Source organism: Palaemon carinicauda, chromosome 18 (assembly GCF_036898095.1).
Source record: "Palaemon carinicauda isolate YSFRI2023 chromosome 18, ASM3689809v2, whole genome shotgun sequence".
Taxonomy (NCBI): domain Eukaryota; kingdom Metazoa; phylum Arthropoda; class Malacostraca; order Decapoda; family Palaemonidae; genus Palaemon; species Palaemon carinicauda.
The window spans coordinates 6988300-7016113 of NC_090742.1; the positions used below are offsets into that span (position 1 = coordinate 6988300).

The 27814-nt window shown below is 49.2% G+C and overlaps 1 protein-coding gene across 4 annotated transcripts in view; it reads right to left on the reverse strand.

The window, feature by feature from the left end:
• The window catches only part of LOC137657597 (longitudinals lacking protein, isoforms H/M/V-like), an 82009-nt gene that overhangs the window by 36854 nt on the left and 17341 nt on the right, over positions 1-27814 (reverse strand). The window lies entirely within an intron of this gene.

Below are 27814 nucleotides of genomic sequence, written 5' to 3' on the forward strand. Positions count from 1 at the left end.
GCTGCAGGACCAGAAGGTGAAGTTGCGCGTAAAGGCGAACGCTCGCGGGCTCGCACCGGAGACTTCTCGTGGGTGCGCGGGTGCGCAGAGACTCGACCAGGTCTAGGAGAGCGCACAGGAGAGTGCGCGCGATGGCGCGCAGGCAAAGGCTGGCGCGTGGGCGGGGTCTGCGGACGCGAAGGAGATTGACGGCGAGGGGGCAAAGGAACAGCCTCCTTGCCTGCACCCAGATCCAGAGATCGTGGACGCGCGGGCGAACGTTGGCGCGCATCAGGACCAGGGCGCGCAGGTGATCGTGGGCGCTCAGGAGTACGTGGGCGTGCAAGGCGCACAGCAGGAACGGGGCGCGCAGATGTGCGCTGGCGAGCAGGTGAGAGCTGGCGCACAGGAGATCCCTGACGAGCAGGAGAGCGCTGACGCGTAGTAGAGCGCTGACGCGTAGTAGAGCGCTGGCGGGAAGGAGATCTACAGCGAGAAGATGTGGGGCGCGAAGAGTCTGAAGGGTCCACAGCAGGAGAGCGCTTGCGCGCTACAGCGTGCGAGCGCGCAGTAGAACGTGGGTGCGCAGGTAACACCAGGAGCTTAAGGGACTTAGTCTCAGTGGGAGATAAGCCCTTGTGCCCCGAAGGGACCGGTGCCCGTTGGAAAACGGGATGCGTAGGCGCCCACAGCGCATCTGCGTCCGCAAACGGAAAAGGAAGGCTAGCAGGTCTGGCAGGCGTTGGAGATCGCGAACGATCAGCTGAGAGGTCTATAGATGCGGCTGTAACAGTCTGCTCAGGTCGAGGAGGCTCCTCTGCGGGGGACGTCGAAGGCGAAGAACCGAAGAGGCGCCTCCTAACCCCTTTGTAAGGGGAGGGAAGGCCTCTACGGCGAAGAGGAGGGCGAGCCTTACGGCGAAGACGACCTCGAGGGGCAGCAACACCATCGTCGGTCCTCCGAAGAGGAATCTCCGTCAATGAACTCCCCCGGGGGGGAGAATCACCCGCAGGAGAGACCGTTGGACCCAACTCCTCCCTCGAAGGATTTTCGGAGGGGGGAACTGAGCCTTCAGCAACATCCGCAACAACAGCAGGGGTTTGGCCCGACCCGTCGGAAGCCTCTGCCACAACAACGTCGACAATAGACAGGGGATCAACCTCTGCTATTACCGGCGACTGTTTGACAGCTGCACCCAACTGGATCAGGTCAGACAGGGCTTCCCTGGAGGGCGAGCCCTTAAGCCCCAAGGAAGCCCAAAGCTGCAAAAGATCATTGTTAGACGCAGAATCATCAACATCAAAATCCTCCCCCGGAGGTGGAGGAGGAGGAGCTGCCTCGCTATGGGAGGCAACTCCCTCTCCCGAACCCCGAGGTTGGTCAACAACAGAAAGGCCTACGCTACCACTCGACGGCCCCTTGCGAGAGACCGATCGAGTGGGAGCTTCGGAGGAGGTTCGGGCAACGGAAGAAGTCTTTGGAACCTTCCTTCTTAGAGGCAGCCCTTGAAGGAGAAAGGTCACGCTTAGACTTCTTCTTACGTCGCCGGGAAAACCTCTCCCACTGGGAGGAAGACCACTCCCTGCACTCACTACAAGTTTTATCTCTTTCACACCGTTGACCTCAGCAGTATGGACATAAGGAGTGAGGGTCGGTCTCGACCGCCGACATGAACGTTCCACAAGGGCGGTCGGGAAGTCCAGGGCACTTCCGCAGGATGGATGGAGGCCAACTTCCAAGCACACATGCTGTAAGAAAAAGCAAACAAATTAAGGCTGTCAAAAATGCGAGGGTGAGACAGACAGGTCTGATCATCACCCGAGCCAAAAGTGAAGTGAATCAGTTCACCGGTGTGTGAGGGGGGAGGGGTAGCTATCTACCCCTCCCCTACCCCCTCGCTAACTAGCGAGAGGGTCGTTAACCCTTGTTAAAAATCTAATGGCTCGTCATTTCAGCTACGCTGAAAGTAATACCCCATGTAAATATGACAAATTCGAAGATAATTTGTATTTTTCCTAACCATACAAACCTTAGCTATTTACAGAGGGTTTACCTTTTAGCGCAGCTGAAATGACGAACCAATAGTTTTAACGAGGGTTAATTACCCCCGCGCTAGTTAGCGGGGGGTGGGGAAGGGTAGCTTGCTACCCCTCCCCCCTCCACACACCGGTGACTTGCTTCACTTCACTTAGAAGTAGGACTTGACTTGGGGGTCAGGGATGGCGGGCACATAAGTGTAAATAGCTAAGGTTTGTATGGTTAGGAAAAATACAAATTATCTTCGAATTTGTCATTTGTTCCGTAACCGAAATACAAACCACGCTATTTACAGAGGGTGACTTACCCCTTAGGAAGGGTGGAAAGTCCCCAGCCTTACTGACTTCGGCTTGCCCGGAGGCTCGATCCCTCAGTGAGCAGCACTAGAGAGAGGGAGCCCCTGTACCTCACAAGTTCCTAGCATCGCTAGGAACGAGTCGCCTACATAGGCAGTGTGATAAGGAGAGTGTGACTCGTCCTATGAAGTTGACCTTGAGACCTTCAGATAGGAATTCTAGGATAGGACGTTCCCCATACCACCTTGTCAGGGTATGGGAGACGCAACAGTATTAAGCTTAATACTAGGAGCACAAAGAAGCATGGGTTACCTGCAGAGGTCGAGGTCAGCTATGCGAGGACCAGGATGCTGCTTCCCTAAGAGAGGGGAGAATGAAGAAAGAAGTAAGGGTCAGACATACTCTTTCATTCACGCAAACTAAGACCGGGTAACAACGCCCTCAACCTACTGCTACTTGTCCAAAAAGGAGCCTGAGGTTAGACCAGCTGTTGTGCAGCCACCACAGGGCCGATAGAAAACGTATCGAGGCTCCTGTGGGTCACGTCTTGCAGGTAGTGGGCTGTGAAGGTCGTTTGACACTTCCAGACCCCAGCTTGAAGTACCTGCGTCACAGAGAAGTTTCTCTTGAAGGCCAGGGATGTAGCAATACCCCTAATATCGTGGGCCCGAGGGCGACGTGACGGAGGAGGGTCAGGATTCAGGGCATGGTGGATAACCCTTCGAATCCAAGCTGAGATGGTGTTCCTGGTGACCCTCCTCTTTGTCCTGCCTGTGCTCACAAACAAAGCTCGCACATGAGGACGGACTGCAGCCGTTCTCTTCAAGTAGTGCCTCAGACACCTCACTGGACATAGTAGCAGCTGGTCTGGGTCGTTTGTTACAGAACGGAGACTCGCGATCCTGAAAGAGTCGAACCGAGGATCCGGCACTCCAGGATTCTGAGTCTTGGCCACAAACTCAGGGACGAACCTGAACGTTACCTCCCCCCATCCCCTTGAATGGGCGATGTCGTACGAGAGACCATGAAGTTCACTAACTCGCTTGGCCGAAGCCAAGGCGAGTAGGAAAGCCGTCTTCCAAGACAGGTGGCGATCGGAGGCCTGGCGTAATGGCTCGAAGGGAGGTCTCTTAAGAGACCTGAGGACTCGAACCACGTTCCAAGGAGGGGGTCTCACTTCCGACTGGGGGCAGGTAAGCTCATAGCTACGTATGAGTAAAGAGAGTTCTAGCGATGAAGATATATCCACACCCTTCAATCTGAAGGCCAAGCTTAAGGCTGAGCGATAGCCTTTCACTGCCGAGACAGAAAGGAGCATTTCTTCTCGCAGATACACGAGGAAGTCCGCTATTGCTGGAATAGTGGCATCGAGTGGAGAGATACCCCTTCCACGACACCAACCACAAAAGACTCTCCACTTTGCTTGGTAGACTCCCTCAGAGGACCTTCGCAGGTGCCGAGACATTCTCTCCGCAACCTGTTGCGAAAAGCCTCTCTCCGCGAGGAGACGCTGGATAGTCTCCAGGCGTGAAGCCGAAGCGAGGCTACGGCCCTGTGAGGGACGCCGGAGTGGGGTTGTCTGAGAAGCTCGTGTCGTGGAGGAAGCTCCCTTGGGAGTTCCGTCAGGAGTTGCAGAAGGTCCGGAAACCATTCCGCGTGATGCCATAGCGGAGCTACCAGAGTCATGGAACAGTTGACCGATAGTCTGGTCCTGTTGAGCACCCTTCTCATCAGACAGAATGGTGGGAAGGCGTACACGTCGATGTTGTCCCACCGTTGCTGGAAAGCATCTTGCCAGAGTGCCTTGGGGTCCGGGACTGGTGAGCAGTACAGGGGCAGCTTGAAGTTCAAGGCTGTCGCGAACAAGTCCACAGTCGGGGAACCCCACAAAGTCAGGACTTTGTTGGCTATCTGAGGATCCAAAGACCACTCGGTACTCACTATCTGCGAAGCCCTGCTCAGACTGTCGGCGAGCACATTCCTCTTGCCAGGAATGAAGCGAGCTGATAGTGTTATCGAGTGGGTTTCGGTCCACCTCAGAGTCTCTACTGCAAGATGGGATAGCTGTTGCGAAAAAGTGCCTCCCTGCTTGTTGATATAAGCCACTACCGTGGTGTTGTCGCTCATCACCACCACAGAGTGACCCGCCAGGGACCGTTGGAACTGCTGAAGAGCCAGAAAGACGGCCTTCAATTCTAGCAGGTTGATGTGTAGGCACTTTTCTGATTCTGACCAAAGGCCTGAGGCCCTCTGGTTCAGAACGTGCGCCCCCCACCCTTCCTTTGACGCGTCCGAAAACAGAGTCAATTCCGGGGGGAGGACGAGAAGACTCACTCCCTTCCGCAGGTTCTCGTCGGCCAGCCACCACCGCAAGTCCGTCTGTTCCAGAGACCCCATTGGGATCAGAATGTCCGGGGAATCGGATCCTTGATTCCACCGGGACTTGAGCCGCCATTGAAGGGATCTCATCCTGAGGCCGCTGTTTGGAACCAGACGGACCAGGGAGGATAGGTGGCCTAAGAGACGCAACCACGATTGGGCGGGGAGTTCTTTTCGCCTGAGGAAAGGTTCCGCCACCCTCCTCAGCCTTGCTATCCGGTCGTCTGATGGAAAGGCTTTGTGGAGATTGGTGTCTATTAGCATGCCTAGATAAACTAGTCGTTGGGACGGCTGCAGAGAGGACTTCTCGAGGTTTACCACGATCCCCAGATCCTGGCAAAGATCCAGAAGCCTGTCTCGGTGCCGAAGAAGGGTCGACTCCGAGTCTGCTAGGATCAGCCAATCGTCCAGGTAACGAAGGAGACGAATGCCGTTCCTGTGCGCCCAAGATGAAATCAGGGTGAACACTCTGGTGAACACCTGAGGAGCTGTGGAGAGACCGAAACACAGCACCTTGAACTGGTAGATCTTGTTGTCTAGGCAGAATCTCAGGTACTTCCTGGAAGACGGATGGATTGGGATCTGGAAGTACGCTTCCTTTAGATCCAGTGTACACATGAAGTCTTGTGGTCTCACCGCAAGTCTGACCGTGTCTGCTGTCTCCATGCTGAACCGGGTTTGTTTGACAAACCTGTTCAGAGCCGAGAGATCGATGACGGGTCTCCAGCCTCCAGTAGCCTTCTCTACAAGAAAGAGTCGACTGAAGAAGCCTGGGGAGCCGTCCACGACCTCCTGGAGAGCACCCTTCTCGAGCATGGTCTCGACTTCGGCCTGAAGGGCCAGCCCCTTTGCCGATCCCGTGGCATAGGAGCTCAACGACACTGGATTCGCTGTCAGGGGAGGTTGAGATGTTGTGAACGGGACGCGATAACCTTGGCCGATCACAGAGACCGTCCAAGCATCGGCCCCGTGTTGCTGCCACCTGCGGACGCAAAGCTGAAGGCATCCCCCCACAGGTGGACACGCAGGGGGACTGCCACCCCTAGGGCTTGCGGCCGCGGCCGCCACCCCTAGGAGTCTTGCCTCCCCTGGAGGACTTACCGCCCCTCTTGACCTTGGCTGGAAAGGGCTGGGGCTTAGACACCACTTTCTTAGCTGCCGGTGCCTGTTTGGGAGCCTTACGAGGCTGTTGCTGCTGTTGTGGCGGGGCTGGAGGCTTATAGGGCCGAGTTGTAAGGGCCCTGTGGAGGAGGGAGTCCGTGCTGGATTTCCTCCACCTCTCAGCCGTTCGATCCATGTCTTGAGGCTCAAACAGGCTCTCCCCCAGAAGGGAAGCATGTCGGAGCCTACACACATCTACGGCGGGGACCTTCGGATGGAATCTCTCGGACACAGCATCGCGACGCTTCAACACCGAGTTGGCCCACAGGGTGGTAACCTGGTGCGCCAAAAACTCGATGGAGCGGGTGCCCGAGAGCAAGAAGGTCTCTAGGGCCTTCCTATTGGTCTCCTTGGACAAGTCCTCCGATCGCAATAGGATGCCCAGAGATCCTAGCCAGAAGTCCAGCCACGAAGTGGCCTGCATGGCACACTTAGCGACCTTCTCGTGGTTAAGGATCTCTGCCGCCGAGAACGACACCTGCCGGGCAGAGAGTTTCTCAAGGGGAACTCCCTTCGCCAGCTCCTCCACAGAGTGATGGAAAGGAAGAGCGAGGTTGCGCTCACCCAGGATTTCGAAATACCTCCTCTGCTGGAGGCGAGGAGGAGGGATGAGCTTCTTCCCGGCAGTGGAACGACTGGAGGAGGCAAGAAGTGCGAGCTGAGCGTTGGCCCTAGCCCTGGCACTCTTCAGCCCCCGAGACCAGGGCAGAGCTGCACTGGTCTTAGGGGCTTTCCGAACGTCAAACACTTCATCCAGAATCGTGTCTTTGCCTTCACGGGGGGCGATGACTGGATCCGTAAGCCTGTTAAGTTGCCTTATCAGGCTTAGGACCTGCCAGAAGGCATGTTCGGATTCTTACTGTTCTCCTCCCTGCGGGCTGACAGCTAAGTCTCCTGCCCCAGGAATCTCTTCCTGGGGTGATACGTGGACATTCTCCTGGGTAGTCGTGGGTTCCTGACGAATCCTTGCAGAGGATTTAGGGACGGTCTTGGAATCCTTGGATTCCCTCCTGGGAGGGATACAGGATCCCAACAACGAGGTTCGAGGGGCCCCTTCCTCACGAGACGATTCTCCTGCCTGAAGCGAAGTCTCCCCCCCTGGTGCCGAGGACGGAAAGGCCTCGTCCACGGGAGAAGGAGAGAGTACTCGTGCATGAGAAGGGAACTTCGCGACCGACCGACCGGGAACCAACTTCGCCCTGGGGGAAGTCACCACGAAGTCCACTCCTCTCTTTCTCTTCAGCGTAGGAGAGACAGCCGTTGGTTTGTTACCCTGGCCAGCGAGTGCTGGTTTCATAACCCTCACTAACGCCCGTGCCAGAGGACCAAACCAAGTCTGCTGCTCCAAGGACACAGAGTCCGAAATCCTCGCTAAAGGGAAAGGGATCGGGCGATCCTTTGGAGTGGACACGACGGTACCTGCCTGAAAAGAAGGTGGGGAAGAATGCTGTACTAACCTCTCCTCGTCCTGCACTACCAACCTGTGTTTGGATGGAGGTGATCCCGAGTGCCGTCTAGGAGCACGCGTTCCTGCTGCTACCACCGGCTGCGGAATTCGCCGCGAACGATGGTCGCGCGAGGGCGAATGGTCGCGCGAGGGCGAATGGTCGCGCGAAGGCGAATGGTCGCGCGGGAGCACGGGCGAGCGATCGCGCGGGCGCGCAGGTGGATGATCGCACGGGCGCACAGGCGAGCGGTCGCGCAGGCGAGTGGGCGCAAGGGTGGGCAGGTAAATGAACGCGTGTCCGAGGCGACGAACGCAAGCGTTGGCGCGACGGCGAGGGAACTCGCTGCCGCGTAGGTGAGGAAGATCGCTGGCGATGTAGATCCACAGGCGATCGATGACGAGCTGGTGAGTGCAGTCGCTCAAGTTGGCGATGGCGTGATGTGGCATGTCGACGCACTGGCGTGCGATGGTGAGCAGCATGCGCAGGTGAATGACCGCGTAATGGTAAGCGATGGCGAGCAGCATGCGCAGGTGAATGATCGCGTGATGGGGTGCGATGGTGATCAGCATCCGCAGGAGGGCGATCGTGCAGGGGCGAGCAGCATGCGCAGGAGGGCGATCGTGCAGGGGCGAGTGATGGCGAGCAGCATGCGCAGGTGGCCGATCGCGTGATGGGGTGCGATGGTGATCAGCATCCGCAGGAGGGCGATCGTGCAGGGGCGAGCGATGGCGAGCAGCATACGCAGGAGGGCGATCGTGCAATGGCGAGCGATGGCGAGCAGCATGCGCAGGCGGGCGATCGCGCGATGGCGAGCTAGAAGCTGGCGAACCATGTTCCTTCAGGAGCGTTGGAGAACGTTGGCGCGTTAGCTGTCGCTGTTGAATAGGCGATACTAAGATCGCCTGTGCGCGCTGGCAAGCAGGTGAACGCTGGCGAGGAGGTAATCGCTGGCGCGTAGGTGATCGCTGGCGAGCTGGAGATCGCTAGCGAGCAGAAGGTCGACGCGTGTCATGTGAAAGGACAGGTGGCGCGGCGCGTTCACGAGCAGGAACTGGGAGATCGCTGGCGCGTTGGCGAACATGTGTTTTTGACACACGCGCAGCACGATGTTGCTTAGCCACAGGACCAGGCAGAAGGTGAGCAGGGAGTTCAGCAGGAACTAAAGGGTGGTCAGAGACCGTAGGGCGATGGTCCTCAAATGAGCGCTGACGCTCGGAAGAGAGCTGACGAGCAGGAGAGCGCTGGCGAGGGGGGCGAACATCGGGAGAGAGCCGACGAGCAGGTGAGTGTCGGCGAGCAGGAGAGTCTTGGCGAGCAGGAGAACGTCGACGAGCAGGAGAGCGCTGAAGATCAGGAGAGCGCTGGCGAGCAGGAGAGCGCTGGCGAGCAGGAGAGCGCTGGCGAGCAGGAGAGCGCTGGCGAGCAGGAGAGCGCTTGTGCGCTAGCACTGCTCGCGTAAGGGAAGGATCCCTTAGCCCCGAAGGGACCATTGCCCGTCGGGTGACGAGTTCTCCAGAAGGCGAAGATCTGGCAGGAGATGGTGAGCGGTCTGCAGAGAGGTTCAAGGAGGGCGGAGCTGTAGGTTGAGGCTGACGAGGAGAGTCCCCCCCGGAGGATGAAGACCCAAAAAGGCGCCTCTTAGTCCCCCTGTAAGGGGAAGGGAGGCCCTTGTGGCGTAGCGGACGGTGAGCCTTACGGCGGAGGCGGCCTCGGGGAAGATCGTCGGGACCATCGGTCCTCCGAAGGGGAGTCTCCGTTAAAGCACTTCCCTCAGAAGTAAGCTGAACAGCAGCCGAGACCGAAGGACTCACTTCCCCCTTCGAAGGATGTACGGAAGGAGGAGGAGAGCCTTTAGCACCATCACCCGCAACAGCACCTGCGGCGGAAGGCCCAGCCACGTCGGAGGCCTCTGTCACCACGACGTCGACAATAGACAGAGGGTCTACCTCTGCTACCGCCGGCGACTGCTTAACAGCGGCCCCCAACGAGACAAGGTCAATAAGAGCGACCCTGGAGGGCAAGCCCTTAAGCCCCAGGGACGACCAAATCTGTAAAAGATCATCACTGGATAAGGCATTATCAATAACCTCCCCCGGAGGAGGAGGGGGAACCGCCTCGCTATGGGAGGCGACGCCCTCTCCCCCCACCGAAGGTCGGGAAACAGAACAAGGGCATGCGCTCCCACTCGGCCGACTCTCCTTAGGAGGCGGACGAGGGGGAGCTTCGGAGGAGGTTTGGGCGGCGGAAGAAGAGTCCCGAGAACCTTCCTCCTTCAAGGCTAACCTTGGAGAAGAACGGTCTCTCTTGGACTTCTTCTTACGCCGACAGCCAAACCTCTCCCACTGGGAGGCAGACCACTCCCTGCACTCACGGCACATGTTCTCCTGGTCACACCGTCGGCCCCGACATTGAGGGCAGAGGGTGTGCGGATCCGTATTTACATCCGACATGAAAGTCCCATAAGGACGACCGGCAACTCCAGGGCATGTACGCATTGTAAAGAAATAACTGAAGGTCAACTTCCAACCAACACACACGCTGAAAAGAAAAAGCAGAAAATTAAAGGCTGTCACGAGGGCGATGAGCAGACACGTCTGATCACCGCCGAGCCAAAAGTGAAGTGAAGCAAGTCACCGGTGTGTGGAGGGGGGAGGGGTAGCAAGCTACCCTTCCCCACCCCCCGCTAACTAGCGCGGGGGTAATTAACCCTCGTTAAAACTATTGGCTCGTCATTTCAGCTGCGCTAAAAGGTAAACCCTCTGTAAATAGCGTGGTTTGTATTTCGGTTACGGAACAAAGCGTGGTTTGTATTTCGGTTACGGAACAATTAAGGTTATGGGACATGAAAGATTTCTCTGAAATAATTCTATTTAGAAAAAATATTTTGCTATATGCATACCTAATCTTATTCCTAAATAATTTTAACTAATTTTGTATGGGGTATTGTTAATTGAACCGGTAGAACTTCATAACTTCAAACTTTCAGCAAATGCTTTTATGTTGAACAGGCCGATGTAATTCTCTTAGTATAGTTCACATATGAAAGATCTGTTTTAATGTTGTTACTGTTCTTAAAATATATTATAATTGTTTATTACTTTTCATATAGTTTATTTATTTCCTTATTTCCTTTCCTCACTAGGCTATTTTTCCCTGTTAGGGCTTATAGCATCCTGCTTTTCCAACAAGGGTTGTAGCTTAGCTGTTAATAATGCTAATAATATGTACAGTACTATAATGAAACTTGGATGATGACAAATTTGCTGTGCAGTACTGTAGATGGCGATGAAGACAATATTTACTTCACAGTCAAGGAAAGCTTTACAGTTTTTTTTAGCACTATTTCATGAGGCGCTTCATCAGGTGGTGGGGCTGTATCTTCGCCTTCTTCCATGGCCTCCGTTGAAAGAGGAGTCACAAGAAAGGAAGGTTCAACTAAAGGAAGGCTTTCAACAGGAAGAGGTTCCACTGGACAAGGACATTTTGCTGGAGGAGTAAGTTCCATCGAAAGCCTCAATAAAGAGACAAACACTTTAATGGGAATTTGGTGCCACTTTTTTTTTCTAGTTAAGAAGGGAGATGAACCTAGACATGGCCCCTCCAATGCATTGTAAATACATATGGAACACACCACATCTTTGTCTAAATCTTGCGATATTTGCTGCACCGCTTTGGCATTACGTATGTACAGTGAATGCTCAGATAACGCAGTGATCCATAGGCTGAATTAATGATGTGGTATTCGCCGGCAAGATCGGCATATCCAACCTGTCACAATGGAGATCAGTTGTGGGGCCTCCAGCATTACGCAGAAGCAAAAGGACCTTAAATTCAAGACCCTTCTCAGCAAGATACAATTTGACTTGGGGGGAGGAAACACTAGTGGAACCAGTTGGATGTTAGGAATTTAGTAGTGAACCCTCGTTTATCGCGGTAGATAGGTTCCAGACGCGGGCGCGATAGGTGAAAATCCGCGAAGTATTGACACCATATTTACCTATTTATTTAACATGTATATTCGGACTTTTAAAACCTTCCCTTGTACGTAGTACTGTTAACAAACTACCCTTTAATGTACAGAACACTTAATGCATGTACTACAGTACCCTAAACTAAAACAGGCACAAATATTAAAGGCGATTTTATATCATGCGTTTCCTAAACACCTAAAAAGCACGATAAAAAATGGCAACCAATGTTTTGTTTACGTTTATCTCTGATCATAATGAAGAAACAAACTCATTTAGTGTACTGTACACATATATGTATAGGTTAGTTTTTGCATCGATTATATTGATGTATACAGTATGTTGATTTTGTTATTACCAATGTTTTACTTAATTTTCCTTAGGACTTCCAAATGAAATGTTTTTCTTTATGACGCCACCTGAAACGACGGCGTCATAAAGTACGCTCAGTAAACAACCACGCTCAGAACAAAGAAGGCATTTAACGCGCATGATGAAAGTGATAAATAATGATATTTACAGTAAAAGCATTTACAAAATATGTTATTACAAATATTATTTACCGTATCTATATAAAATCATACAGTACATACTGTACGTAGCAAAGCAGGAAAACAATTTACGAGAGAGAGAGAGAGAGAGAGAGAGAGAGAGAGAGAGAGAGAGAGAGAGAGAGAGAGAGAGAGAGAGAGAGAGAGAGAGAGATTGTTTTACGTACGTAAATGTAAATTTTAAACAAAAAAAATATGATAGGCTTTTAAAACCTTCCCTTTAACTTAATGCATACAGTACTAAACTATAAAACAGACACAAATATTAAAATGTTTAAGTAAAAAATAAAGATTGTTACTGTACTCACCACGAAAGAAGTTCAAGAAAAACTTGAATGATGATGGCGATGAATTTGCTGCACAGTAGAAATGATGATGATGAAGCTGATGATGTCTTCTACTGTGCAGCCAATAATAGTATTTTACGTCTCTTCAGACGGAGGTGTCTTTTCCTGGGACACCTCTTCAACTTCTTCCTGAGACACTTCTTCAATTTCTTCTGAGGGCATTGTGATCGGAAGTTGCTGCCGCTGCTTCTTCTTTCGCAAGAGCATCCTGTAGGGAGCCATGTGTTCATCGATCTTGGTGCAGAATTGTACAGAACGAACCATATCCTCGTCCCACTCTTGCGACATTTCTTTCACCTCATTCGCAAGCTTGCAGAGCTTGGCAAGCCGTTCTAATTTTAAGACCGTTTCTTCGACATTTTCTTGGAACTCTTCCTGTGTTTCACTGTCTTCACTGCCCGATTTCGTCAGGTCTTCGAGGTCTGCGGCCGCGTAACTTCTACTGTCTTTTAACATAGTATCGAGAAGCGTCACCTTCTCAGCAATCGTCATCATCTTTCGGTGCTGTTTAGGCTCACTACCAGCCTTAGTAGAAGCAGAAGGCTTGGGAGGCATTGTACAGTAGGGTTTAACAGAAAGTTCAACTTAAAACAGTCGCACACAGCACAGATTAAACTTCACAAAGTTAAGAACGTCTACTCAGCAATACGCGGAAAGAGAAAGTGAACGATGCAGACCCGCGAGAACTGTGATGCTGGAAGTTGAAGATGCGGGCAAAACACCAATCACAGGCTAGATAACAAAACTTGAGTTTTGATTCGTCATCTATCAGCGCTTGAACCAATCACAACCCGTCTTACAGTACATGGTGCGTTGGTTACTCATAGAAGATGCCCCGCGCATACTGAACGTACGTAGATTAAGTACAAGGGTACCGTAATAATAATAAATAATGATAATAATACTGTACAGTAATAATAATAATAATACTGTAATGATTAATAATAATAACAATAATAATTTTATTAACAACAACAACAATAATAATAATAATAACAATAATAATAAAAATTTACGTACGTACGCTATTTTACGCCTCTCTCTCTCTCTCTCTCTCTTTCTCTCTCTCTCTCTCGTACGCTTACAGTACTTATTCGAAATGTGATTTTTGCAACAAAGAATATTATTGGATGCAGTACTGTACTACGTACGTATACATACAAAAGATTCATGGAAAAGAAGCACATCCATTACAGTACACACCATTCTAATATGGTATGACTGCATCTCATTTGCGTTTCATGTTCGATTTAATTTTACTACGTACTGAATTATCGTATGATCACATTCTCTTTTCGTGTTTTATTTCTTTCTGTGCTGAATTATATATCATATGTAATGCAATGAACAATCAGTAAGAGCAGATATTACTAATTACAGTATTAATGGAATTACAGGTAACAAAATATCGTATTTGGTTATCTTCAGATTTCGCGGTATTTTCGAATTTTCCGGAAAATCCGCGATATGTATATATATATGGGTTATGGGAAAACCCCGCGAAGTGGTGAATCCGCGATTGTCGAACCGCGAAGTAGCGAGGGTTCACTGTAATCCAAGATTCCAAGCCTTAAGGTTGTGCATCCAATACACCGGCAGCAGATTCATGGTCTTGTTCTTTGACCCCTTTGGATGTCTGAACTTATAAATAAGGCCTGGCCTTAACAGGAAGCTAGCATTATTCATGCAAATGATGAAATAATAAGTACAGTATAGAAAAGAAATTACATGACAATTTCCTCCTTCAACTTCTTTGTATATGAAGTTATCTTTCAAATTCTTTTTAAATGAAATAAATCGGTTGAAAAAAAAAGTAGATGAGCTTGAAGTAACCTAAAAAATAAAATTATTTTAATGGAGCTGAGTCACCTTCCTTAATTTAAACTAGTTTAAAAGCAATAACCGTAAGATACTTAGTTTCATTTAATAATCTGCGGATCCAGATTGAGAAAGATTTTATTAAGTAATTATCCATTAGAGGCAAAATACAATATCAATAGAGGAATGGAACAACTAGGAATTCATCCACAATTACCCTTTTTCATACCACTAGAACCATATATATAACAGTACCCAATACCCTGCAATTTCTCATAAAAAAAAATTTAATACTGTAGCTTAAAACCAATTTAAGAAGTTCAGTTAAAAAGAATAACTTCTATTTATACACTATTACATGCCAGTAGCTATCTGCACACCAAATGCTTGGAAGCATTTGACTCTATAATGTGCTATATACCATCAGAACTCTTACAGATGGTACACCAGACATACTGGACAACAAAAGAAGTTAGCCTAGGGTTTGCAGATGGGAAGGTTAGGCTGGGAACACTGCCACTGCACAATGAGGCATTAACCCACTCAGACTGTAAAAACCAATCCTCAGCCTGAACACTTAACTCCCACTGTCACCTAAATCCACTCGCCTAGCCTTTTCTGCCTGCTTGAAAACCCCCTGGATTCTCCGCTCCTTTTTATATCTATTTTGAGATTTATGTTTGGTCCCTAGTTACCTAAATTCCGTGAACTTCTCAAGAATCCTAAACGGATGGAACAATAGAGGGCCTGTCGTCAAATTCTGACAATCATTTAAGTATGCATTTAAATATATTACACTCTAACTTTCTCACATGATAACTATTAATAATTAGAGCAAAACAGAAAAAACCTCATCAAATGTATATACGATTACTTGTAAACAATTTTGCAGAATATACCTTTCTACTGTTGTAGTCTTTAGGATAAAAAATTATGCATAGTTACTTATTATACTACAAAAAAAAAAAGTACAACTTTATTCATTTGACTTCATTCTATCATTCAGATAACTTATAGACCTTGGGCTAAATTACTATGATGCAACAAGGTAACTGATTTAACTTTCATAAAGAAATTATTATGATTTTCTAGTTGATTATGACTTCAAGGACAATAACTCACTTAAAATGTTGAACCACTTTTCAATTCTCTACTCGTCTCATAAGAATATTCCTAACATGCAAACATATTCCAAAGAAATATTCAGTAAATGAAACTTCAACATTAAACCTGAGTCGGCTGTGTGATCCAACTTCCCAATGTTACAAAAAGAAATAAAACAGCCTATCGATAACTAACTGAACATAGCTATTCTTCAAGAAAGAGGTGTCTCGGTAAAGATGGAGGACAAAAAGGGAAAAACAAAAAATCTTGAACTAGGATGAGCAACACAGCTTGGATCACTGAAAAAGAGGTGGAAGAAAAGCAGGCAACTAACTTCACAGGGATTGAGCATCATAAATTTGTTGGGAACACTTTGGCTGGAGACCAAAATGCAGTGTTGAAGAAATACGAATCTCAAGATTGCTAAGTTTCCCTTTCAAGCCCTCATTTCCCAGTCATAAATATTTGGTCTGATTGTAGTTTTTCTCTACTTATTCCCTTTCTTTAGCTGACCCTTGTTGACAGCTTACTGGCTCCTGCCATTATACAGTATTGGCATCATCAAAACACTCCAAATTTATTGTGGGTGGATTACTTACTAGTGATAGGAATCGGCCTACTTTTGTTTCCAATAACCTTATACTGCCACAAGTTTATCAATGTGTTCAAGCTCATCAATTTTGATATCTTCACCTTATTAACCTAACTATTAGCTTTATAACAATAACCCGCCCTAAAATCCCAAACTATCATAATCCTTTATTCACTACGGTAGTCTAAATATGACAAATTCGTAGATAATTTGTATTTTTCCTAACCATACAAACCTTAGCTATTTAAATAGGGGTATTACTTTCGGCATAGCTGAAATGACGAGCCATTAGAATTTTAACGAGGGTTTACTACCCCTCGCTAACTAGACTTCCCGGGGGACAGGGCTGGCAGGCAAGTTTGATTAAATAGCTTAGGTTTGTATGGTTAGGAAAAATACAAATTATCTACGAATTTGTCATTTGTTCCGTAACCGAAATACAAACCACGCTATTTAAATAGGGTGACTTAACCCTTAGGAAGGGTGGTAAGTCCCAGCCGTTACTGGCTTTTGGCTTTTGCCTGGAGACTCAGTATCTGAGTGTGTAGAACTCGAGATAAGGAGTCCCTGCACCTCGCAAGTACCTTGCTCTGCAAGGACCGCGGCCTACGTAAGCGTGTGCATGAAGGAATGAAGTGTGACTCGTTCTAGGAAGTTGACCTGGAGTCCATTAGATGGAATTCTAGGTTAGGACGTTCCCTATATAACCTAGTAAGGGTATGGGGGACGCGACCGTATTATCTCGATACTAGGAACACAAGGAAGCATGGTTGTGAGCCCTCGTTTATCGCGGTAGATAGGTTCCAGACCCGACCGCGATAGGTGAAAATCCGCGAAGTAGTGACACTATATTTACCTATTTATTTAACATGTATATTCAGACTTTTAAAACCTTCCCTTGTATGTAGTACTGTTAACAAACTACCCTTTAATGTACAGAACACTTAATGCATGTACTACAGTACCCTAAACTAAAACAGGCAAAAATATTAAAGGCGATTTTATATCACGCGTTTCCTAAACACGCCAAAAAGCACGATAAAAAATGGCAACCAATGTTTTGTTTATGTTTATCTCTGATCATAATGAAGAAACAAACGCATTTACACATCTGTGTATAGGTTAGTTTTTGCATCGATTATATTGATTATTCAGTACAGTATGTTGATTTTGTTATTACCAATGTTTTACTTAATTTTTCTTAGGACTTCCAAATGAAATGTTTTTCTTTATGACGCCGCCTGAAACGGCGGCATCATAAAGTACGCTCAGTAAACAACCACGCTCAGTAAACAAACGAAGGCATTTAACGCGCATGATGAGAGTGATAAATAATGATATTACAGTAAAAGCTTTTAGAAAATATGTTATTACAAATATTATTTACCGTATCTATATAAAATCATACAGTACATACGTAGCAAAGCAGGAAAACAATTTACGAGAGAGAGAGAGAGAGAGAGAGAGAGAGAGAGAGAGAGAGAGAGAGAGAGAGAGAGAGAGAGAGAGAGAGAGAGAGTTGTTTTACGTACGTAAATGTAAATTTTAAACAAAAAAATATGATAGGTTATAACATGTATATTCAGACTTTTAAAACCTTCCCTTTAACTTAATGCATACTAAACTAACACAGACACAAATATTAAAATGTTAGAATATTAAAGTAAAAAATAAAGATTGTTACCGTACTCACCACGAAAGAAGTTGAAGAAAAACTTGAATGATGATGGCGATGAATTTGCTGCACAGTAAAAATGATGATGATGAAGCTGATGATGTCTTCTACTGTGCAGCCAATGATAGTATTTTACGTCTCTTCAGACGGAGGTGTCTTTTCCTGGGACACCTCTTCAACTTCTTCCTGGGACACTTCTTCAATTTCTTCCGAAGGCGTAGTAGCAGGAGGAACTGGCTCTTTTTTGCGAGGCTGGAAGAACATTGTGATCGGAAGTTGCTGCCGCTGTTTCTTTTTTCGCTCGAAGAGCATCCTGTAGGGAGTCATGTCGTCATCGATCTTGTTGCAGAATTGCATAGACCGAACCATATCCTCGTCCCACTCTTGCGACATTTCTTTCAACTCCTTCGCATGGTTGCAGAACTTGGCAAGCCGTTCTAATGTTAAGCCCGTTTCTTCGAAATTTTCTTGGGTCTCTTCCTGCGTTTCACTGTCTTCTTCACTGGCCGATTTCGTCAGGTCTTCTAGGTCCGCGTCAGTTAGCGGCTGGGAATGGCAGTCCAACAACTCGTCGACGTCTTCAGTTGTCATGTCGCCAAACCCATCACCTCCAATTATCACAGCCAACTGCACAGATTTGCGTATTGCAGAGTGTTGAATTTCAGACGGTGTAAATCCCTCGTCGTCGTAAACAATCTGGGGCCACAACTTCTTCCAGCTCGCATTTACGGTTGCAGGTTTCATTTCTTGCAGTGCCTTCTGAATGTTCTGCAGGCACGTGGCTATTGTGTACTTCTGCCAGTACGCCTTCAAATTGAAATTTTCATCTTCATCTTCTTGGGCAGCATCCACACACGCAACGAGGTCCGCCAAGGTATTCTTCGTGTAGAGGGCCTTGAACGCCCTGATAACCCCCTGGTCCATCGGTTGAATTAATGACGTGGTGTTGTGTGGCAGGAACTCAACCTGAATGCCCTCATGCGACAGGTCAGTTGCGTGTCCACCAGCGTTATCCATAAGGAGAAGGATCTTAAATGGCAAGCCCTTCTTTAAGAGATATTTACTGACTTGCGGGATAAAACACTGGTAGAACCAGTTGGAGGTCAGCATCTTCGTAATCCATGCTTTTTGATTATGCATCCAGTACACGGGAAGGAGTTTCTTATTTTTATTTTTCAAAGCGCGAGGATTTTTCGACTTGTAAATAAGCCCCGGCTTTAGCAAAAATCCAGCAGCATTGCCACACATCACGAGGGTAATGCGATCCTTGAACGCTTTAAAGCCAGAGGCTTTGGCTTCTTCTTTGAACAGAAAAGTTTGCGGCGGCATTCTCTTCCAAAACAAGCCGGTCTCATCCATATTAAACACTTGTTCCGGCTTGTATCCACCTTCAGCGATAATGTTCTTGAATGTCTCGTTCGCGTAAGTTTCAGCAGCGGCAGTGTCAGCGGAAGCAGCCTCGCCATGCAGGGAAACGCTTTTCAGGCCGAAGCGTTTCTGAAACTTTGCGAACCATCCTTTGCTGGCGGAAAAACTGAGAATCAGTGGATGTCCCTGGTTGAGGTTCATCTACATCATCTTCTTCTTCAGCATGGTCGCCATCGTCGTCTTGAGGTTCCTTTGCCGCAAAATTCTCATACAAGCTCAAAGCCTTGGTTCGGATGGTGTTCGTATCCAAGGCTATGTTCTTCTTCCGGCAGTCGGCAATCCACACTGCTAAAGCACCTTCCATGCGTACGATCGTTTTATTACACGTGGTAACGATTCGCTTCGCTGATCTGCTAAAGGTGATGGTAGCTGTCTTTCTAATGTTCGCCTCGTCCTTCTTGATGTAGCGAACAGTGGATTCGTTCACTCCAAAATGGCGGGCTGCGGCCGCGTAACTTCTGCCTTCTTTTAACATATCGAGAAGAGTCACCTTCTCAGCAATCGTTATCATCTTTCGGTGGCGTTTAGGCTCACTACCAGCCTTAGCAGAAGCAGAACGCTTGGGAGCCATTGTACAGTAGGGGTTAAACAGAAAGTTCAACAAAAAGTTCAACTTAAAACAGTCACGCACAGCACAGATTGAAGTTCACAATAACGTAGCAGCATCTACACGGCGAGAGAGTGGCAAACAAAGTGGCCGCGAAAAGATGCTGGAGGTTGGAGAAGCGGTCAAAACACCAATCACAGGCTAGATTACAAAACTTGGGTTCTGATTCGTCATCTATCAGCGCTTGAACCAATCACAATCCGTCTTATATGCTACGTAGTAGTTACCAATTCAAATACAAAGTACCCTACGTATACAGCTTTACGTACGCTATCTTACGCTTGTTTTGTTGTAGGATATGTACGCTTATTCGAGATGTGATTTTTGCAACAAAGAATATTATTGGATGCAGTACAGTACTACGTACGTATACATACAAAAGATTCCTGGAAAAGATGCACATCCATTACATTTGAAGTAGTAGCCATCAGCAGCCTTACACCATTCTAATACGGTATGACTGCATCTGGTTTGCATTTCATGTTCGATTTAATTTTACTACGTACTGTATACTGAATTATCGTATGATCACATTCTCTTTTCGTGTTTTATTTCTTTCTGTACTGAATTATATGTCATATGTAATGCAATGAACCATCAGTAAGAGCAGATATTACTAATTACAGTATTAATGGAATTACAGGTAACGAAATATCGTATTTGGGGTCTTCATATATCGCGGTATTTTCGAAATTTCCGGAAAATCCGCGATATGTTTATATATAGGGGTTATGAAAAAAATCCGCGAAGTGGTGAATCCGCGATGGTCGAACCGCGAAGTAGCGAGGGCTCACTGTACCTGCAGTGGTTTGAGGTCAGCTGTGCAGAGAACCCAGGATGCTGCTTTCCCCAAGAGAGGGGAGGATGAAGAAAAGAATAGGGGCCAGGCATATCTTTTCATTCATGCAGACTAAAACCGGGTAACAAAGCCCTCAACCTTCTGCTGCTTGTCCATTAAGGAGCCTGAGGTTTAAACCAGCTGTTGTGCAGCCACCACAGGGCCGATAGAGAACGTATCGAGCCTCCTGTGGGTCACGTCCTGCAGGTAGTGGGCTGTGAAGGTCGTTTGACACTTCCAAACCCCTGCTTGTAGAACCTGCGTCACTGAGTAGTTTATCTTGAATGCCAGGGACGAAGCGATGCCTCTGACATCATGTGATCTAGGGTGACGTGACGGAGGAGGGTCTGGATTCAGGGAATGGTGTATGACCCTGCGAATCCATGCTGAGATAGTGTTCTTGGTGACCCTCCTCTTCGTCCTTCCTGTACTCACAAACAATGCTTGCACTCGAGGACGAATTACAGCTGTTCTCTTAAGATAGAGCCTCAGACTCCTTACTGGGCAGAGTAGGAGATGGTCTGGGTCATCTGTTACAGAACGGAGATTCAGAAACCGGAAAGAGTCGAACCGGGGGTTCGGCACTCCTGGATTTCAAATAAACTCAGGGACGAACTTGAACGTTACCTCTACCCATCCACTTGAATGGGCGACGTCATATGAGAGACCATGAAGTTCACTGACTCGCTTGGCCGAGGCCAAAGCAAGTAGGAACACCGTCTTTCAAATCAGGTGGCGATCAGAAGCCTGGCGTAATGGTTCGAACGGAGGTCTCTTAAGAGACCTGAGGACTTGAACCACGCTCCCTGGAGGAGGTCTCACTTCCGACTGAGGGCAGGTAAGTTCATAACTTCGTATGTGTAGCAAAAGTTCAAGCGAGGAGGAAATGTCCATTCCTTTTAGCCTGAAGGCAAGACTAAAGGCTGAGCGATAGCCTTTCACTGCCGAGACTGAAAGGCACATCTCTTCCCGCAAATACACGAGAAACTCCGCTATTACTGGAATAGTGGCATCGAGTGGAGAGATACCCCTTCCACGACACCAACCACAGAAGACTCTCCACTTCGCCAGGTAGACTCCTGCGGATGACTTTCGCAGGTGTCGAGACATCCTTTCTGCAACTTGTTGCGAAAAGCCTCTCTCTGTGAGGAGATGTTGGATAGTCTCCAGGCGTGAAGCTGCAGCGATGCTACGGCTTTGTGGGAGATGTTGGAGTGTGGTTGCTTGAGTAGCTCGTGTCGAGGAGGGAGTTCTCTCGGGAGTTCCGTCAGGAGCTACAGAAGGTCTGGGAACCACTCTGCATGATGCCATAGCGGAGCTACTAAGGTCATTGACCGGTCGACCGATATTCTGGTCTTGTTGAGCACCCTTCTCATCAGACAGAACGGGGGAAAGGCGTAAACGTCGATGTTAACCCACCGTTGTTGGAAGGCATTTTGCCAGAGTGCCTTGGGGTCCGGGACTGGGGAGCAGTACAGCGGAAGCTTGAAATTCAAGGCTGTCGCGAACAGATCCACCGTCGGGGAACCCCACAAAGTCAGGACTTTGTTGGCTACTTGACGATCCAAAGACTACCCGGTACTCACTATCTGGGATGCCCTGCTCAGACTGTCGGCGAGCACATTCCTTTTGCCTGGAATGAAGCGAGCCGATAGTGGAAACGAGTGGACTTCAGTCCATCTCAGTATCTTTACTGCAAGATGGGATAGCTGTTGTGAAAAGGTACCTCCCTGCTTGTTGATGTAAGCCACTACTGTGGTGTTGTCGCTCCTCACCACCACACAGTGACCCGCCAGGTACCGTTGGAACTGTTGAAGTGCCAGGTATACGGCCTTCATCTCTAGCAGGTTTATGTGGAGGCACTTTTCTGATTCTGACCATAGGCCTGAGGTCCTGTGGTTCAGAACGTGGGCCCCCCACCCTCCTTTTGAGGCGTCCGAGAACAGCATCAAATCCGGGGGGAGGAAGAGAAGATCCACTCCCTTTCGGAGGTTTTCGTCTGTCACCCACCACTGAAGGTCCGTCCGTTCCGCAGGACCCATAGGGACCAAAACGTCCGGAAAATCGTGACCCTGATTCCACCGGGACTTGGGCCCCCATTGCAGGGATCTCACCCTGAGGCGCCCATTTGGAACTAGACGGGCCAGGGAGGAAAGGTGACCGAGAAGACGTAACCATGATTGGGCTGGGAGTTCTTCTCGTCTGAGGAAAGGATCTGCGACCCTCCTCAGCCTTGCTATCCTGTCGTCTGATGGAAAGGCTTTGTGGAGATTGGTGTCCAAGATCATGCCTAGATATACCAGTCGTTGAGATGGAAGCAGAGAAGACTTCTCGAGATTTACCATGACCCCTAGATCTTGGCAAAGTCTCAGAAGCTTGTATCGGTGTCGAAGAAGGGTCGACTCCAAGTCTGCCAGGATCAACCAGTCGTCCAGATAGCGGAGGAGACAGATGCTGATCCTGTGTGCCCACGAAGAGATCAGGGTGAACACTCTGGTGAATACCTGAGGTGCTGTGGAGAGACCGAAACACAGCACCTTGAACTGGTAGATCTTGTTGTCTAGGCTGAATCTTAAGTACTTCCTTGAAGACGGATGGATTGGGATCTGGAAGTACGCGTCCTTCAGATCCAGTGTACATATGAAGTCTTGTGGTCTCCCTGCAAGTCTGACCGTGTCTGCTGTCTCCATGCTTAACGGAGTTTGTTTGATAAACCTGTTTAGAGCTGAGAGGTCGATGACTGGTCTCCAGCCTTCAGACGCCTTCTTTACAAGAAAGAGTCGACTGAAGAAGCCTTGGGGAACCGTCGAGGACCTCTTGGAGAGCATCCTTCTTTAGCACGGTCTCGACTTCTGCCCGTAGGGCTAGCCCCTTTGCCGATCCCATGGCAAGAGAGCTCAACGACACTGGATTCGCTGTCAGGGGAGGTAGAGATGTTGTGAACGGGACACGATATCCCTGACTGATTATGGAAATCGTCCAGGAATCAGCCCCAAGTTGCTGCCACCTGAATGCGCAACTTTTTAGGCATCGCCCAACTGGTGGAATTGCAGGGGGATTGCCAATCCTAGCGTTTGTGGCCTCGGCCACTGCCTCTAGGATTCTGGCCTCCCCTGGAGGACTTTTTGCCCTTCTTGTCTTTGACAGGAAAGGGCTGCTGTTTGGACACCGTCGTCTTTGCTGCCACTGCCAGTTTCGTCGTCTTGGACGGGTGAGGTTGTTGAGGAGCTGGAAGTTTGTAGGGCTTCGTTGTGAGAGCCCTTTGGAGGAGAGAGTCCTGATTGGATTTCCTCCACCTCTCAGCTGCCTGTTCCACATCTTTGGGGTCAAACAGACTCTTTCCCATAAGGGAAGAGTGTCTGAGCTTGCAGACTTCGAAGGCCAGGACCTTCGAAAGGAACCTTTCTGCCACCGCATCACGTCCTTCAAGATCGAATTGGTGGGCCAGAAACTCAATGGTGCGGGTGCCCGAAAGGAGGAAGGTCTCCAGTACCTTCCTGGTGCTTTCTTTGGACAGATCCTCGGATCGCAACAGGATGCCAAGAGACCCCAACCAGAAGTCCAGCCACGAAGTAGCCTGCATGGCACACTTCGCGACCTTCTCCTGGCTTAGGATCTCTGTCGCCGAGAAAGTCACTTGCCGGCTAGAGAGTCTCTCGAGAGGGACTACCTTGGTAAGCTCTTCCACAGAGTGCAACGGAAGAGCTAAGCCAGACTCCTCCATGATCTCAAAATACCTCCTCTGGTGGAGGTGGGAGGAGCTTGCTGCCAGCAGTGGAACGGCTGGAGGAGGCGAGCTCGGAGAGCTGGCCCTCAACCTTATACCTGGCACTCTTCGCCCCTTGGGACCAGGGCAAAGCCGCACTGGCTTTAGCGGGTTTCTGAGTGCCAAAGACTTGGTCCAGGACCGTGTCCTTGCCCTCACGAGGAGGAACCTCAGGGTCCTTGAACCCGTTGAGATGCCTCATCAGAGTCAAGACCTGCCAGAAGGCATGCTCTGACTCTTGCTGCTCTCCCCCTGGAGTGCTGGCAGCAAAGTCCCCCGTCCCCAGAGGTTCTACTTGGAGGACTCTTAGAGTCCTTCGATTCCCTCCTAGGAGGAATACAGGACTCCAACAATGAAGTCTGAGGGCTCTTCTCGCCCCAATACGGGACGATTCTCCTGCTCGAGGTGTGGTTTCTCCCATTGGTGCGGTGGGAGAAGGCCTCATCTCGGTAGAGGGAGCGCGCTGGCGCTCGCACGATGGGAAAAACCCAGGGGTCGCGCGCGAGAGACCGTTGAAAACACTCGGGCGAGACTTCATAGAGTATGCAGGAATCAGATTGACGTGCAGGAACAGAATGAAGAGCCCGTGAGAATGTTGGCGCGCGCGTGAGCGGCTGTCAGCGCGCGCGCGTACGAGATTGTTGGCGCTTGAAGATCGCCGGTGCTTGAGCGCGAAAGAAGATCGACAGCGCTTAAAGTTCGACGGCGCTTAAAGATCGACGGCGCTTAAAGATTGTCGGCGCTTGTGCACGCAAGAAGATCGTCGGCGCTTGTGCACGCAAGAAGATCGTCGGCACTTGAAGATCGTCGGCGCTTGAAGATCATCGGCGCTTGAAGATCGTCGGCGCTTGCGAGCGTAAGAAGATCGTCGGCGCTTGAAGATCGTCGGCGCTTGCGAGCGTAAGAAGATCGTCGGCGCTTGCGCGCTTAAGAATATCGTCGGCGCTTGCGCGCGTAAGAAGATCATCGGCGCTTGCGCGCGTAAGAAGATCATCGGCGTGGGGAACCATCGGAGCCTGCGCGCGGACGATCGTCGGAGCTTACGTGTGTAGGAAGATCGTCAGCACCAGCGCGCCAAAGAAAGATCGTCTGCCAAGAAGATCGTCGGCGCTTGAAGATCATCGGAGCTTGCGCGCGTAAGAAGATCATCGGAGCTTGCGCGCGTAAGAAGATCGACGGCGCTCGAAGATCGTCGGCTTGCGCTCGTAAGAAGATCGTCAGCGCTCACTCGCGAAAGAAGATCGTCGGCGCTTGCGCGCGTAGGAAGATCGTCGGCGCTTGCGTGCGTAAGAAGATCGTCAGCACTTGCGCGCGAAAGAAGGTCGTCGGCGGTTGCGCGCGTAAGAAGATCGTTGGCGTAAGAAGATCGTCGGCGAGCACGTGCGCGCGCGCGCTAGGATGGAGGGACAGCTGACAGGACGATCAGGAACTGGGACGATCAACACTGGAAGTTCTGCTTGATACTCCGAGGAAGAGTCTCTATGAGAGACCTCTCCCGCGGACGGGAGAAGTGCCCTTCGAAGAAGAGACTAGGAGACACTCGCAGGCTGAAGTACTGGTGAGCGCCTGTGTGCTAACTCAGGAATAGTCCCTGGAACAGGATTTCTCTGGATGGAAGTCTCAGGAGCAGCAGGAACAGTAGGCGAGCGTTTGTGTGCAATTGCGCGCGAGCGCGCAGGAAAACATTGGCGTGCAGGGGATACCTGGCGCTTATGGGACTTACTCACAGTGTGAGAAAACCCCTTTTGCCCCGAAGGGACCGGTGCCCGTTGGATAACGGGGTGCGTGGGCGCCCACAGCGTCAGCAGCCAGGAACGGAGACGGCAGGTCAGCAGGTCTAGGAGATGGCGAACAATTCTGCGGAGAGGTCCCGAACAGCAAGCTGGTCTAATCAGGAACAATCCTCCGAAGAGGAGTCTCTATGAGTGGCCTCTCTCACGAACGAGAGAGGTGAACACTTCGTAGAGGAGACTTGAAGACACTGGTGATGGTGCCCCTTAGGGCTGTTGGATCAGCAAGCTGACCTATAAGGAGCAACCCTCCGAAGAGGAGTCCTTATGAGTGGCCTTCCTCGCGAACGAGAGAGGTCACAAGACTGATCCTGCAGCTGCTCAGCCCCTTGAGCATAGCTGCAGGTGCGACCGCTCAGCCCCAAGTGCATAGCCACCTGAAGTTTTCATGCGACCGGCCTTGCAACCGCTCAGCTCCTTGAGCATGGTTACAAGTGCGGTTGCTCAGCACCAAGAGCATAACCGCCTGAGGACCAGGAAAACCCATCCTGGAATTATTAAGGTATGAGAAGTTTCCCCTCTGATGCTACTGCTTTGCAGGGGAAAAAATTCACACCTGGGAAGGGAGCCTCCCTCGGAGGGGAAGTTACCTACCCCCGGAGGTGAACCTCCTTAGCGTTCTAAGATGAACTAAAGAGCTGACAATTGTCACGGGAGAACTTCTAAGAGAAGGGATCACGCCCATGACGATGTCCTAGAGAGACGGCAGCAACAGCAGACTCTCCAGGCACAAACAGGACAGCTCTGCTTCGTTGGGACACTTTAGGCAAACGAAGAAAAAATGCATCGTTAACTGGGAAAATAAAATAAATAATTAGTTAACAAAAATTCCCCTGGGAGGAACTCCGAAGAGAAACCCCGAGGAATGGAAAACATAAGAATTACAAATTGAGTATGCGCCCTCCTTCCCCACTGACATTCACGGGAGAAGGGGGAGGGCGGAGAACTGTAACAAAATCAGAATTATAACAGAATTATAATTATGTAATTCATCTAAGAATGTTCACAAATAGTAAGAACCACTGACCCCCGAAGGTAAGTGTTCTCCCAGAATGCTGACAAGTTAAAAAAATACAATTAGATTTCATTAAAAATAATTGAGACAAATAAACGGAAAAGCAACCCAACCCGCACAGGAAAAAAGCTTCCGTAATAGTACGTAGTAGTAGTAAAAGGTGAACGACCTCGAATAGAGAGAGAGACCGTAGTCAATCTAAACTTCCACATTCCCTTCGCTGAGAATCAAAGTTCCCCATAGGAAAGGAGGAACAGAGAAGAAAACAGATGAATGAAGAAAGTCCAGCGATGACGATTCCCCACGGCGGCCGAATATCGGAAGCTGAAGGAAAGACCGAAGGACCAAGGGAGAGGCCGCACTCCATAACATGAAACCATGGTGGCCTGGCACTACGCCAGTGACGATGTCGTACACACAGCACAAACACTGAAAAGGAAACTTACTATATTTCTATACACAAATATATACATAACATAAAGAATGTTTACATATATACTAAGTATAAGAAAAAGTAAGTAAAAGACAAAAAGCATTAATGGCTGTCAAAGCGAGGGTGGGAGCAGACACGTCTGCTCATCACCCGAGCCAAAAGCAAAGTGAACTAGTTCACCGGTGTGTGAGGGGGGAGGGGTAGTTAGCTACCCCTCCCCTACCCCCTCGCTAACTAGCGAGGGGTAGTAAACCCTCATTAAAATTCTAATGGGTCGTCATTTCAGCTACGCCGAAAGTAATACCCCAATTTAAATAGCGTGGTTTGTATTTCGGTTACGGAACAAACCAAGGTTCTCATGAAGTTTGTGACAGGGGAAGGGTAGGCGCTTCTCTTTTTTACCAAATGCCATTAACCACCCACCCTATTAACAATTACACTGTTGTTCACGTTAGTTAACAATTCACTTGGCTCTATCACTACCTCTTGTAGTCTCTAAACTTCTTATCATAAGTTTCTCAAAACAATTTGGCACCCCCTGAATCATACATGCTTTTAAAACCAAACAAACACCACATACTT